Source organism: Lissotriton helveticus, chromosome 9 (assembly GCF_964261635.1).
Source record: "Lissotriton helveticus chromosome 9, aLisHel1.1, whole genome shotgun sequence".
NCBI classification, from domain to species: domain Eukaryota; kingdom Metazoa; phylum Chordata; class Amphibia; order Caudata; family Salamandridae; genus Lissotriton; species Lissotriton helveticus.
Window position 1 is genome coordinate 1009535604 of NC_136070.1, and position 12965 is coordinate 1009548568.

Consider the following 12965-nt stretch of genomic DNA (forward strand, 5'->3'; position numbering starts at 1 on the left):
CCCTGCTCACTTTGCCACTGGATTCAAGCAAGCCGGGCTGAAGACGGCTGGAATGCCAGAAACCGGTCCTCGGAAGCTTGTTTCCGGTCCAGGGAAGGCATGGCTTGGCAGTTCGGGCTGGACTGTTCCCATGAGGCACAGGGTCGGACTGATTTGCATATAGCCATGTCTGAACTGGGGTGGCAGAGTGGGCTAAAGAACGGTGTTTGATTGGTTCAGATGCTCCGTCCATCGCCACCCCCTTTTGTACAGCTAAACTGAGGGTGGCGGAGCTCGCGTAGTGCCTCTACGCGTAGCTCCACAGAGTTTGAAAAAAACTCTGTGGAGCTATGCATCGCTCCCCTCCGCTCCCTCCCCCCTCCCTAATGCTTTAAAAATATAAAAAAGAATGCACTTACCTGTGTTTCTGCGGCCTCCCCTGCCTGACTGCATTCTCCTCCCTTCTCCTCCCTGCCTCTCGTCCTCTTGACTCCTTCTCCATTGAAAAAAACACTACGTAGGACATCTTGCGAGGGCGCATTCGCACTCGCAAGACATACAACGTAGTGTTTTTTTCAATGGAGAATGCAAGAGGAGGAGCAAGAAGGAGAGAGGCCATGCAGGGGAGGTGACAGAAACACAGGTAAGTTACTTTTTTTTTTATCCTTTTACAGCATTTGGGAGGTGGGAGGGAGAGTGGCTAACTCCGCTCTGCCATGGAGGCGGACTTTTTGCCTACTCCGCATTCGCCACGGTGCAGGGAGAAGGCAAATCTCTGCAAACTCCGCTTGCGGAGCAGAGCTACCCACCCGGGTTAGCATAAACCCTCTGATAAATTTTGACACATTTTATATGTCGAAGTTCATTGGGGAAAACTGTGAGACTGTTATAATTATCACACAGCTCATAATTACGATAACTGTGCACAGGGATCCATATTTTTACTTGAAGTTACAATCAGAACAATAGAACGAATAAGTGAACACAGAGTAGGAGGAACTGAAAAAAGGTTTTCTGCTGACATTTTTGTTCCTGTTTGTCTAAAACAATTCTGACTTGTTTACTTTAACATTTTGTTCCATTGCCTTCAGAAACGATAAACATTACATCTTTTTTCTTATGTTTATACTTTTTTGATTCTATATTTTTGCAGTATACACTTTCATATACAGTTGCTTATACTTGCCACCGTATGACAGTACATGTCCCTGTCTCACTTTGTTTGCATGTTTATATATATCGTGTCAGTGTGTATATGTGATGGTTTGTGCATAGACATGTGCATATGCACAATATTTCTTTATCACCCATTGTGCATGTGTATGATTCTGACTACACTTACATCTGTCTGTGTATAACGCTGTGTGTGTCTGTCGATCTCTGTATGGGTCTGAATTATTCCACCAGTCTCTTTCACGCTGTTCTTTAGGGTCCAGCCTGCAAGACACTTTTGTATCCAAAAAGGGCTTGGAGCCCGCCCTTTGCTTACCATTTGTTGGCTTGCGTGGCACTCTTCTTTACAGCCTCATTATTTGTCAAGGCAGGCCTAACATCATTTCCGTTCCTTTCTGTGGAGCAGGGACCCAGCACTGATTGATTCAACTTAGTAAGTGCTCATCTGCTGCTCCTGATGTGATTGAGGTACTATTTTGTTCTGTTTAACTTTTAGTGCCCTGCAAACAGTAAGCGTGTGACTACCAATAAAAGCGAGCCAGCCAGGACAACCAAAATTGCAAACATTTATTTTTTATAGTGAACTTTTTTTTATTTTACCAAGACTTCTTTTCTCACTTTGCACTCATGTTTGCTTTTCCTTTCGCTTGTGGTCACTGTTCTCAAATGATGAGGATTATCTTATTTTAAAGTGACATTGTTTCTTTCTCATGTGTCATTTTTGAAATGATGCTTTAACACAAATTGTGCAGTATGCTCCAATCCATCCCACTTCAATCTGCAACAATACACCCAACTCACCCCACACTAATCCATCCCACTCAATCCAATACACCCCAGACAAATCATATCCGCCCCACTCCAATCCAAACCACTCACCGTAATCGAATCCACTCCTATCTACCACACTCCAGTACTCCCAACCCACAGCACACTAATCTGCCCAACTCCGATTCACCCCACTCCAATCCAAAACAAATATGCCTCCACTTCAACCCAAATCAATCTGTCCCACTCCCATCAAAAACTATTTGCCCCACTCCAATCCAAACCAATCTGCCTCACTCCAATCTACCTGTAGGAAAGTGGAGTATTGTGTGGTATGGCTGGGTGGCCTTACCAGGTAATATTATCACAATATCCCAAAGATGGTCATTGGATTCAAACTGATAAATCCTTTGCTCAGTCCTGGTAGTGTGGCAAAGAGCAGTCAGGCTTTACTAGAGGAAAACTTGTTAAGCATTTCATAGTACTAAGATGCACAAAAAGTAATTGCTTTGACTCAAAATTAACCTGACACCAATTTATAAAATAGAGTGTGTTTGTATCTTAATTTAGATACCAAAATGAATGGGACATCATACATATAACTGGAGTTATAGATTCCAAAGTAATATTAAATCAGTGCAGTAAAGTGCAGAGACAAAATAACATTGCAGTCAATATCAAATTCCACTAGTGACAATCAGTAACTTGAGGGTTGAGTTACTGGGAACCCTTGGTCATGTGGGCCCTAGTACCAGGCCACAACAGTCAGCTTAAATTTACTTACCCCATGCAGTCCAGGTGCAGAGTTGTTCTGGCTGTCCTTGGTACTGAACAGGAGCCACGCGTGATGCTGTTTTTACCCCGTACACAGTGCTACAAGAAACAAAATGCAAAAACACAACAGGTACACGGCTGCTGGCATTGGATGATGGTTGCACAATGTTCACTGTAGCTGCTGCATTGAGTGTGGCAGTCAGTTACAGATAAGCCTTGGCAGCTGTAAGCACAACGAAAAGCTTTGGAAACTTCACTGGGTCCGGGGGAGTAACGTACCGGCATGGGACTTCTGATGAGGTGAGACTACAACTCCCACAATCCACTGGACCACCTGGCTTTAGGGTGATCCCTCAATGGGCCCGGTGGCTCGCGATTCTTTAGATCTGGTGAGAGTTTTTACCTACAGTTTGCAGGGGTCTAGTGCCACCAGCTCTGGGGAGACTGAGGGAGCTTCTGGCTTCCATAATGGCCCTGTCTCTACTGGAGTGTTGAGTTTTAGTCAGGCACGAGGATCGTTCACTCAGTTCACAAGTCTGTTGCCTCAGGGACAAAGTATACCTGTTTTGATTTGTGATGGTGGGAAAAGTCCTGTTGTGGGTGACACGGGTCTCCTCTTGGTTCTTCCTTGAGATGAGTTGTTCAGAACTGAGGTTCTGGTGTCAGGGGGTCCCTTAAATCCTAGATTTAGGGGAGTTAGGGGTGTGGAGTTAGTAACCAATGAGTATCTGGTGCCTGCAGCTAGTCTGCCCCTCAGGTAACCACATTCATTGGTGAAGGTCATGTTTTTTACCAATAACCCACTGTTTCTGCCCTCCTACAGATGACAGAATAACATTTTAGGAGTACAGACCAGACTTTTCACCTTAGAGGTGTGGCCAGCCTGGCAAACGAGCCTGGAGCAAGGATAGGTCTGTTACCTCCTCAGGGGGAAAGCTCAGATTCATATCAGAGGTGGTGTAGCATTTGAAGCTCACTGCTCTGATATGCCAATTCACTAGCCATCTGGGGAGGAGGGAGGTCTGACCTCCTTCCTGCCCTGCCTTTGTCTCTGACTCCTGGGAGAGATAACACTGCCTGGCAGGAGGTCAGAATCTTGTCTTGGTGGCAGCAGGTGTGGGAATGCGTAGACTGGTCACAAGAACACAGTAAAGTTGAGGGCAATCAGGGGGTAACCTCTAAAATGCCCTCTGTGTGCATGCCATGCCACCCAGGAAACGAGAATCATGTCACAGGTGAGAAGGCACATTGATTGATACCAAACGTGGCTTATTTTAGTAGTACCATAATGGAGCTGCCAATTTCGAGTGTGCTCAGTTGGCAGCCCATGTTATCCTATGGAGTGCTAACACATAATGTGATTTCCAACCAGGGCCGAACTGGGAACTTAAAACAGCCCTGGCACAAATTATTAATTCACCCGCAATATGCAGATGTGCTAATGCATGCTAGAACCAGAGCAACTCTTTCGAGGATGGATTACTATGCCCCACGATTCGTGGAGGCTGTGATCAACCCGCTCCAGCCTCCCAGGCGATTGCTGGATTGCCTGCTTGCCCGGCTAGCCAGTCCAGCCATGTTTCCAATGGGTAACGCCACTATAGGCACATATAGACTTGCAATTACATATACACATCTGAAATATAATCAACCCTGCCTCCTGGGCAGAGGAGGCCTTCCTTGGGGTGCCTTACATACATTAATCTGTTGCGTGGGCATGTCGGCCAATGGCCGTCGCGACTGCTACCTTGGTAGTGCTGGCACATCCGTTGGCCGACGCAGCCCCACCCACTTAATAGAACTCCACCATCACGGCGGAATTTGCGCTGCGGTTATGGAGTTAAAGGCAGTGTAGGTGACTGTGCCACTCTGGTGAGGGTATAGTCGAGTTTGAGCAGTTGCACTGCTTCTGCAGACAGCAATGGCAGGCAGCATGCTGTCAGTAGGTTGCATGGGTAGCCCAGGGTAACACAAGCTCATGCTGCAGCTCTGAGGACCCGTTTACCACCAATGCCTTGTACCCCTGGTACCATATACTAGGGACTTATAAGAGGGTGAAACGTTCACCAATTTGGGATTTCCAAGTCAAACATAACAGTTTTAGAAGAGAGCATAGGCACGTGGGACTCTAGTGCACAATCAGAGTCATAACCATCAGCATTTGCAACAAAAAGTGGGGGTGACAGTACCAAAAATGACAGTTTCCTACACTGCCCCACTGCAATCTAAAACAATCTGCCCCACTTCAATCTGTCACACTCTAATCTCCCCCACTCCAATCCAACATAGCCAACCCCACTCTAATCTGCTCCACTCCAATCCAAAACAATATGCCCCAGTCCAATCCAAAACAATCTGTCCTACTCCAATTTACCCACTCTAATCCAAATCAATCTGTTCCACTCCATTCTTCCCCATGCCAATCAGCCCCATCCCAACCTGTCCCACTCCAATCTGACCCACTCTATTCCACCCCACTTCAGTCCAAAGCAATCTGCCCCATGTCAATCCATCCCACTCCAATCTGCCCAACTCCAGCCTGTCCCACTCCATTCTGCCCCACACCAATCACAAACAGCCAATAGGCTCCACTCCAATCCATCCCACTGCAATCAAAAACAATCTGCCCCACTCCAATCCAAAACAATCTCCCCTACTCCAATGCACCCCATTTCATTCCACCCCACTCAATTCCACCTTACTCCATTCCACCCAACTTCAGTCCACCCCATTACAATCCAATCCACCCACTCCAATCGACCCCACTCTAGTCCAATCCACCCCACCCCACCCTGGCCCAATCCAATCCAATCCACTCCAGTCCAATTCAATCCAATTCACCTCATCCCATTTCAAACCACACCTCTCACCAATCTAAACCACCTCATCCAGTCCACCCCTCTCCAATCCCCCACTGCACATCAATCCAATCCACCCCACTCTACTCCAATCCACCCCACTCTAACCCAATCTAATCCACCCCAACACAGGTCAATTTATCCCACTCAATTCAATCCATCCAGCCCTCCACACTCCAATCCACCCCATTCCAATCCAATCCAACCCACTCCACTCCAGTCTAATCAACCCCACTCAAACCCAGTCCACCCCACTCCAATCCAATCCAATCCACTCACTCAGCACAGTCCAATCCACCTTCTCCACTCCACTCTAATTCACCCCACTCCTAAACACCCGACTCAAATCCAATCAAATCCACCCCACCGTAGCCCAAAGCAATCTAATCCACCCCATTCCAATGCACCCCAATCCAATCCAATATCAACCCATTTTCACCAACCCCACTCCAATCCAATCTACCCTATCCAGTCCATCCATTCCATCCATCCCGGTCAATCCAACCCACTCTACCCCAATCCAAATCACTCAAATCTACTCCAATTCAATCCACCCCACTACCTCAATCCACTTCAACCCACTCTACCCTATTCCACCCCACCCCACTCCACTCTACACCACTCCACTCTACACCACTCCACTCCATGCCACTCCACTCTACGACACTGCATTCTATGACACTGCACTCTATGACTGTCTCTGCCACTGAACCACTGAACTCTACTCCCCTCCACTCCACTCAATTCTACAACACTCTACTCCCCCTGCTCCACCCACTTCACTCTAGATTTATGTATTTGTCTCCATACAGGTGTGTCTGTTTGCCTGTCCACCTATAAACATGTCATTACCTCTACGTCCCTCGTCCTCGACCCAGTCATCACACATGAGGTAATCCACACGACAGGAAACAAAACAGGAAACGCTTTTAGACTCCACCCACCCTCCTGTCAGGTGCTATAACACACCTCACCACCAGAAGCAAATCCTGTTTTGTTTCCTGTCGGTGGTTTACTTGATGGGAGACGCTGGGGTGAGTGCCGGGCGCTTACCTGCTTCGTTTGTCCTATGGATCCTCCTCTGCTGGGCTCTGGGGGGCTCCCATGGACCGTCGTGGGATTGCTTGGAGTGGGGCTGCTGGGCTTCCCTTTCTCCTCCTGGGCTCAGGTGACCTGTACTGCTGGGCTTTGTGGGTCTTCCTGTTTCGTTTCCTGCCCTGGTCGCGCTGATGGATGTGCTGTGGATCTTCCTCCTGCTGCTTGCTGCTTTCCTGCTGGATCCTCGTGCCGTGGACAAGGTAGGGGTTTGGGGCTGTGAGCGCTGGGCTGTTCTGGGGCGCGCTCCTCCCCTTTGGATTCCCCGATGTCGCCATTGCCTCTTTGCCTTGTGGGGCCCTGGTGACGGCTCCTGCGTGTGCCTCCGGGACGCGCTGACGACTTTGGTGGCAGGTGACACGCGGATGAGTATTCTCCCTTCTTGGGTCATCGGGAGTTGTTCGTGGCTGCCTTTGGACGGCCGGCTGTCTCGGCGGCGTTTCCTGTTTGCGCGCATGCGCTTTGCCCCCTGTTACGCCCTTCGGCCGTGTTCGGTGCCGGGTGCTGGTGTGGGCGGACGCCCGGGTGGTCTCCGAGCGCTCCGGTTCTCGGAGCGGAGTCGTGCCTGTTCCGTGGTTCTGCACGGTTGCGTGTCTCGGCTGGTGGGCGTTCTGTGGGAGCCTGTGCCTGAGCCTGATACGAGTGACTCCCGGAGCTTCCGGAGATTGCGCCCGGGGACTCTTCTGGGGAATTCCTTCGCTCTTCCGGGGTGGGGAAGTCCCGCTTCCGCATGGACCCTTTCTGATCTGTTTCTCCAGTGGCTCAGTCGGTGGGTGTGCGGTACTTCTTCGGCGTACTTGCGCTGGGCCATGCCGTGGATGGGAGTTTGAGCCTCACCTGGAGCTGCTGAGTGCCTTTCATACTCCTTTGTAGTGGTCTTTGCTCCGCTTCCTCGGCATTGTGTGTTCTACGTTGCCTGAGCACTGTGGACGGAACGCTGACCTTCTGCTTACATCTTGGAGTCCAGGCGTGGCATCTGGTGGGAGTCTGCTTACGGTACGTGCTCTGCGATGTGGTTCGTCACTTTCTTTTTGTTGGTGTATATTGCGCTGTGCTACGTTTCCTCTCCTACCCTCTACTGTTTTGCTAGGGTAGTTGCCCGGATGCCTGGAGTTCGGCTTTGAGGCTAGGTCCGTTGGCTCATTGGGCTATTGAGTCTTCTGCAGGGGCCTGGGCTCGGCCTCACGGTCACTGGTTCAGATCCCGGTGGGTGCTCTCGGACTTTCATCCTTCTGAGTTCGATGTACTGTGTACTGTGGGTAACTATAACTATCTGTTCTTCGTCACCAGGATGCCTTTCTAATTGACTATGGTCGTGTGCTACCTCCGTCGTGAGGGGTGCTGTTACTCTCCTGGGCCTGCTTCTTCCCCTTTTTCCGGTGGGGCCTCCTCCCCTTTCCTGTGATGCCTGGAGGTGTGCTGATGCCCGGTTTGGGCGCCTTCTTCTGGATCATCTGTTGCTTGCTGTTGGGCTTTCTGATTTCTTCTGATTTCTTGTAGCCTTTTCTCTGCCAGTTCCTCTTTTGTGAAAGGGAGCAGATTGGCGCAGCAGAAGCATGCTGGGCCCATGACCCTGAGGTCGATGGATCGAAACCAAATCGGTGGTTCTGTTGCGAGTGTGGATGGTGCCGGATCTTTCTCCATGCCCTGGTTTGTGTCCTTAATTTCTCCGCTTGGCCTGTCTTCGTTCCTGTGGACTCTGTGGTGCCAGTCTTGTGGGTCATCCTTCCATGGCTGCTGTGCACGTTCTGGAGGACGGTGTGGGCTTGTGGATGGATTCTGCCCTGAAGTTGTCTTCTGCCGTTTCTCATCTGGCTGTTCATTCTGGCGTTGTCCAGTCTTTGCTGCCCGTTTTGGAGTACCTGTTTTCGTCCTCGCAGGAGGGTGCCAGTTGTCCGGTGTTGCTGGGGCCTATGGCCCGCCTGGAGGTGAATGTATTCCGGACGTCGCCTTTACTTCTGTATGGGCTTCTGCTGTGTCCTGTGGTCCTCTCTTGCTGCACTGTATCCTGTTTCTGCGGAATTGGATGACAAACGTGGTCCAAGGGTCCGTGGCTTGCGGCTACCTTTCGCTGGGGCCTGTCTGTTTGGTGACTCGCTGGTAGGTTGGCTACGCAGGGTCTTCCAGGTGCACATGCATTCTTTATCTTTCATGACCTTCCGACCGGGGGGGGGGGCTCCCTCGGTTTCGGGTGCCTGGCCTTTCCACCAGCCTTCCAGGTTTCTGCAGTCCTCCTTTCGGATTTGTCGTGGCTCTGGGCATTATTTCCTCCGGGCATTTGGGAGGAGGTCCTGGAGGGGTGCCGGGTCTGGTCCACTGCGTTCCTGTCTGGGCCGCCCTTGGGGTCGTTTTCGCTGGTGTTCCTCCTCTGGTTGGTGGGAGACTTCGCAGGTTCCTTCCTGCTTGACGCCTGTCGACCTCGGACGGATATGTGCTGGATGTCTTGTCGTGGGGCTCCGGATCAGATTCTTGTCCCCCCCCTCCCCCTCCGGGGTGGTGGTGACCCCTTCTCCTCGGGATGCTTCCCGCCATCTGGCCTTGTTGGACAATTTTTGGTCAGCGGACGGGCCGGTTGTCCCGTTTCCCCTGGTGGAGCAGGGGTTGGACGTTTACCTCCTTCATCTTCGTGGTGCCATATTTCTCGGAGGGTTTCCGAGAGTTCTTCTGCCTTCGGGGCCTGTTCTTGTTCGTACGGAGGATACCATTCGGGATGGAGGCCCTCCAGTGGGGTGAGCTCTGGCAGTTCTGCGTCCTCCCTTTTGGATCTTCGGTCCACCCCCCGGGTGTTCGCCGAGGGGGTGGCTCCCTTGGTGGCCCATCTGCATCTCCTGGGGGTGTCTGTGTGCCCGTATTTGGACGACCGGATGGTTCGGGCTCCGTCCCTGGAGGTCATGTCTGGCCGCCTTCCCTTGACCGTGTCTACGCTCAGGGACCACGAGTTTTTGTTCACCTTGCCCGGATGTCACCTGGTGCCTGCGACCCGGAGGTCCTTCATCGGAGCCGTGTTCGGTTCTGTGTCGGGGAGGGTGTTACTGGCGGACGCCCGGATTCGTCACCTGCAGTCATTGCTGTGGAGGTTGTTGTCGCAAGCCTCGGCTCCCATCCTTCAGTGGCTGGAGGTTCAGGGCCGCATGGCTGCTTCTGTTTTCACTGTGCCCTGGGCCAGGGTTCGGCTACGGCCTCTGCTGTGGCCTGTGCAGCGGTGGGTCTCATTCCTGTCCTGGGTTTTGCGGTTCCTGTTCCTGTGTCTCTGGATGTGGTGTCTGCTTTCCTGTGGTGGTTAACCCCTCCCTCCTTTCGGTGGGGCTGTTGTTTCGTCTGCCTCCTCCTCTGGTTGGGACCTTGGATGCCTTCGCCTCGGGCTGGGGAGTGACTCTGGCCTGTTGGGTGATGCTGGCGCGTTGGCTCCCGTCGGTGTCTCGCAGGTTGTCCTACTGGGGAGTGTTGTCTGCAGTGGAGTGGGCGCTTCACTATTTCCGTCTTCACCTGGTGTGTTGCCTTGTCCTGGTGGAATCGGCCTTCACGTTGGCTGTGGCGTGTCTGGATCACCGGGGTCTCTGTCCCTGTGTCTGGCTCCCAGGACTTTTCAGTTGCTTTGCCTGAGGTTCGGGACTCCGACTCTGGCCTTGTTTGCCTCGGGGTCCCATGCCCTGGTGCCCCTGTTCTGCTCCTTGTCTCCGGAGGGGGGCGCTGGGGGGGGTGGATGCCATGTATCTCCTTCGGCCTCCCTGGCTTCTCTATGCCTTTCCTCCCTTTCCTTTGGTTCCTGCGTTTCTGCTGATGGATCGGCGGGAGGGGGCTCAGGTGGTGGCTGTGCTGCCTCTCTGGCCGTGGAGGTCCTGGTTTCATCTGCTGCTGGCCCTGGCGTTGGGGCCTCCTTGGTTTCTACCCCTTCACCCATCTCCTCTGAGTCTCTGTCTCTCTTTCTGGTTCCCCTCTCCTTGGCGGTTTGGGGGTTGACCGGGTGTCTCTTGGGTCCCGTGGTCTGCCCGACCTCTTGTTTTGGTGCTGCGGACTTCTTGTGGGTTGTCTGCTTTGTCTTCCTGTTCAGAGCGGGGGTCTTCATTTCGAGGTGGTGTTCCTCCTCTGGTTTCCTTGCTGGACCTTTGGGCTGCTTTCTGTGCCTTCCGGGTCCCGGATTCCTTTCTTCATTGGGGTTTTTTGTTGTCTTCCCCTTTTGTGCCTTTGGAGTCTGTGGCCCTTGCCATTCTGTCGTGCCTGGTGGCTTTCTGTTCTTTCTTTTGGCCTCAAACGTGCCTTGTGCTTTCTGTGGCTCGTTCTGGGGTGTTTCGCTCTTCTGGCTCTCTCTCCGTGTCCTTTAGCTTGGCTGGTTTGGCTACGGCTGCTTCCTGGCTCTCTTTGGGTCGCTGGTTTCTGGCGGTCTTTGCTCTTGCCTGTCTTGATGCGGGTTTGCCCTGTCCGGCGGGTGTCCTGGCGCATTCCGCTCGGGGAGTGTCTGTCTCCTGGGCTGCTTCCCTGGGAGGATTTGTCGGGCTGGGTCCCGGGCCTCCGGGTCCGCGTTCGTGCAGCTCTGGTGGTGGGGTTGTGCCTTGTCTGACCGGACCGGTTTTTGGTCGTGGGGTGTTGCTGGCTGTGGGGGGGTTTCCCCTCCACTGTGATTCTGTTGTTTCTTGCTCCTTTGCCTTGCTACACTCCTTTGTGTCTGGTCTGTGTCTTGTTGTGTGTGGGTTGCCAAAGGCCTGTTTGGGCGTTGCTTTGGTATGCCTCATGTGTGATGACTGGGTCGAGGACGAGGGACGTAGAGGTAATGCTATGATTACGTATGGTAATCCCCATTACTCTTAGTCCTACTCGTCCTCGACCCAGTCATACATCCCGCCCGCCCTCCCTTTCCAGGCCTTTGGTGCTTGGTACATCAGGATTTGCTTCTGGTGGTGAGGTGTGTTATAGCACCTGACAGGAGGGTGGGTGGAGTCTAAAAGCGTTTCCTGTTTTGTTTCCTGTCGTGTGGATTACCTCATGTGTGATGACTGGGTCGAGGACGAGTAGGACTAAGAGTAATGGGGATTACCATACGTAATCATAGCATTGTATCTGTGTCTCTCCATGCATATGTTTGTTTCTGCTAGTATTTTTCTATTTCTGGCCGCGTCTCTGTTGGGGCATTACTTGTGCCGGTCTTTACCGAGTGGTGGACCTGCCAAAAAACATAACAGCAAGAGCCTAGTCAGAGTCAAGCCAAGCGTCTGGCTTGACTCTAAAACCATGAGATCGAACAGAGCCCTGAAAATATTTACAATGTAAACCATGCAACAAACATAATGTAAAAATATGATAAAGTCTCTTCAATATTCAACAACGGTTACTTCTTTAACATGCGGAATTGTCTCACATTACTACATTAGATTATATCACTCACTGCATTGAGGAGATATATTTATTAAAAGTGATAGACCTCCCCTTCCCCATGGCAATGACACTAGTAAACTAAAAGGCAAGTCAGTTGCAATGTACACCATATATGTTGGACATGCTTTTATTGTATACAGAAATACAGAGCAACATTAAAGTTTACTTAAAGAAACACAAGACGTTTTTGTACAACTTGCACCCTGAACACAAGTATTGAAGGTGCTCTCGTGAGATAATGCATAAAAAGGTGGTTGGGTGAAATAAAACATTTGTCTAGCATCACACAATTTTGTTGAGCCGAAATCGATCCCTTGACTTCTGTTCTAACTTTGTGCATTGAGTAGAGGTGGGACCAGGAAGGCTGCAGCAGAAAAGAATGCGTCCAGGGTCCCCTGTGATGTGCACCAGCCATATGTGGCAAGAGCTGAGCAGCCGGGTGTCAGTGGGCCACTGCAGGTGAGAATGGCATAGGGCCGAAGGCACCTCCTGGAAAGAGTGCACCAGAGAAGATGAAGCTGTAGCTGGAAAATTGTGGAAAAAGTAGCAGAGACATTGATGAGAGGACAAGAAAACCAGTGCCAATGTATGACACCACCCAGGATACAGACAGCAAGTATGGGGATGATTGGCATGATGTGTGGTGGGGAAAGGAAGGAAGGAGTGGGAGATCCTGAAGGGTATAGGGATGGTGCAGGGAGAGGCAGGTTGGAGGTTGGAAATGTAAGGATGCTAGAGAGATTCCAAGAGAAATGGTAGAAATCTTGGGGGAGATTCATGGAAAAGAAAGGGAAAGGTGCAGGAAAATAGACGACACACAAGACATGGTGGCACAGGAAGGGTAATGGACGTGGGGGCAGTGAACATGGTGGAATTAACTACTGCAAGGGTGGGTGGAGTGTATGCTGAGAGGGGAGATGACAGGGGACAGGGAAAACAGAGGGGAAG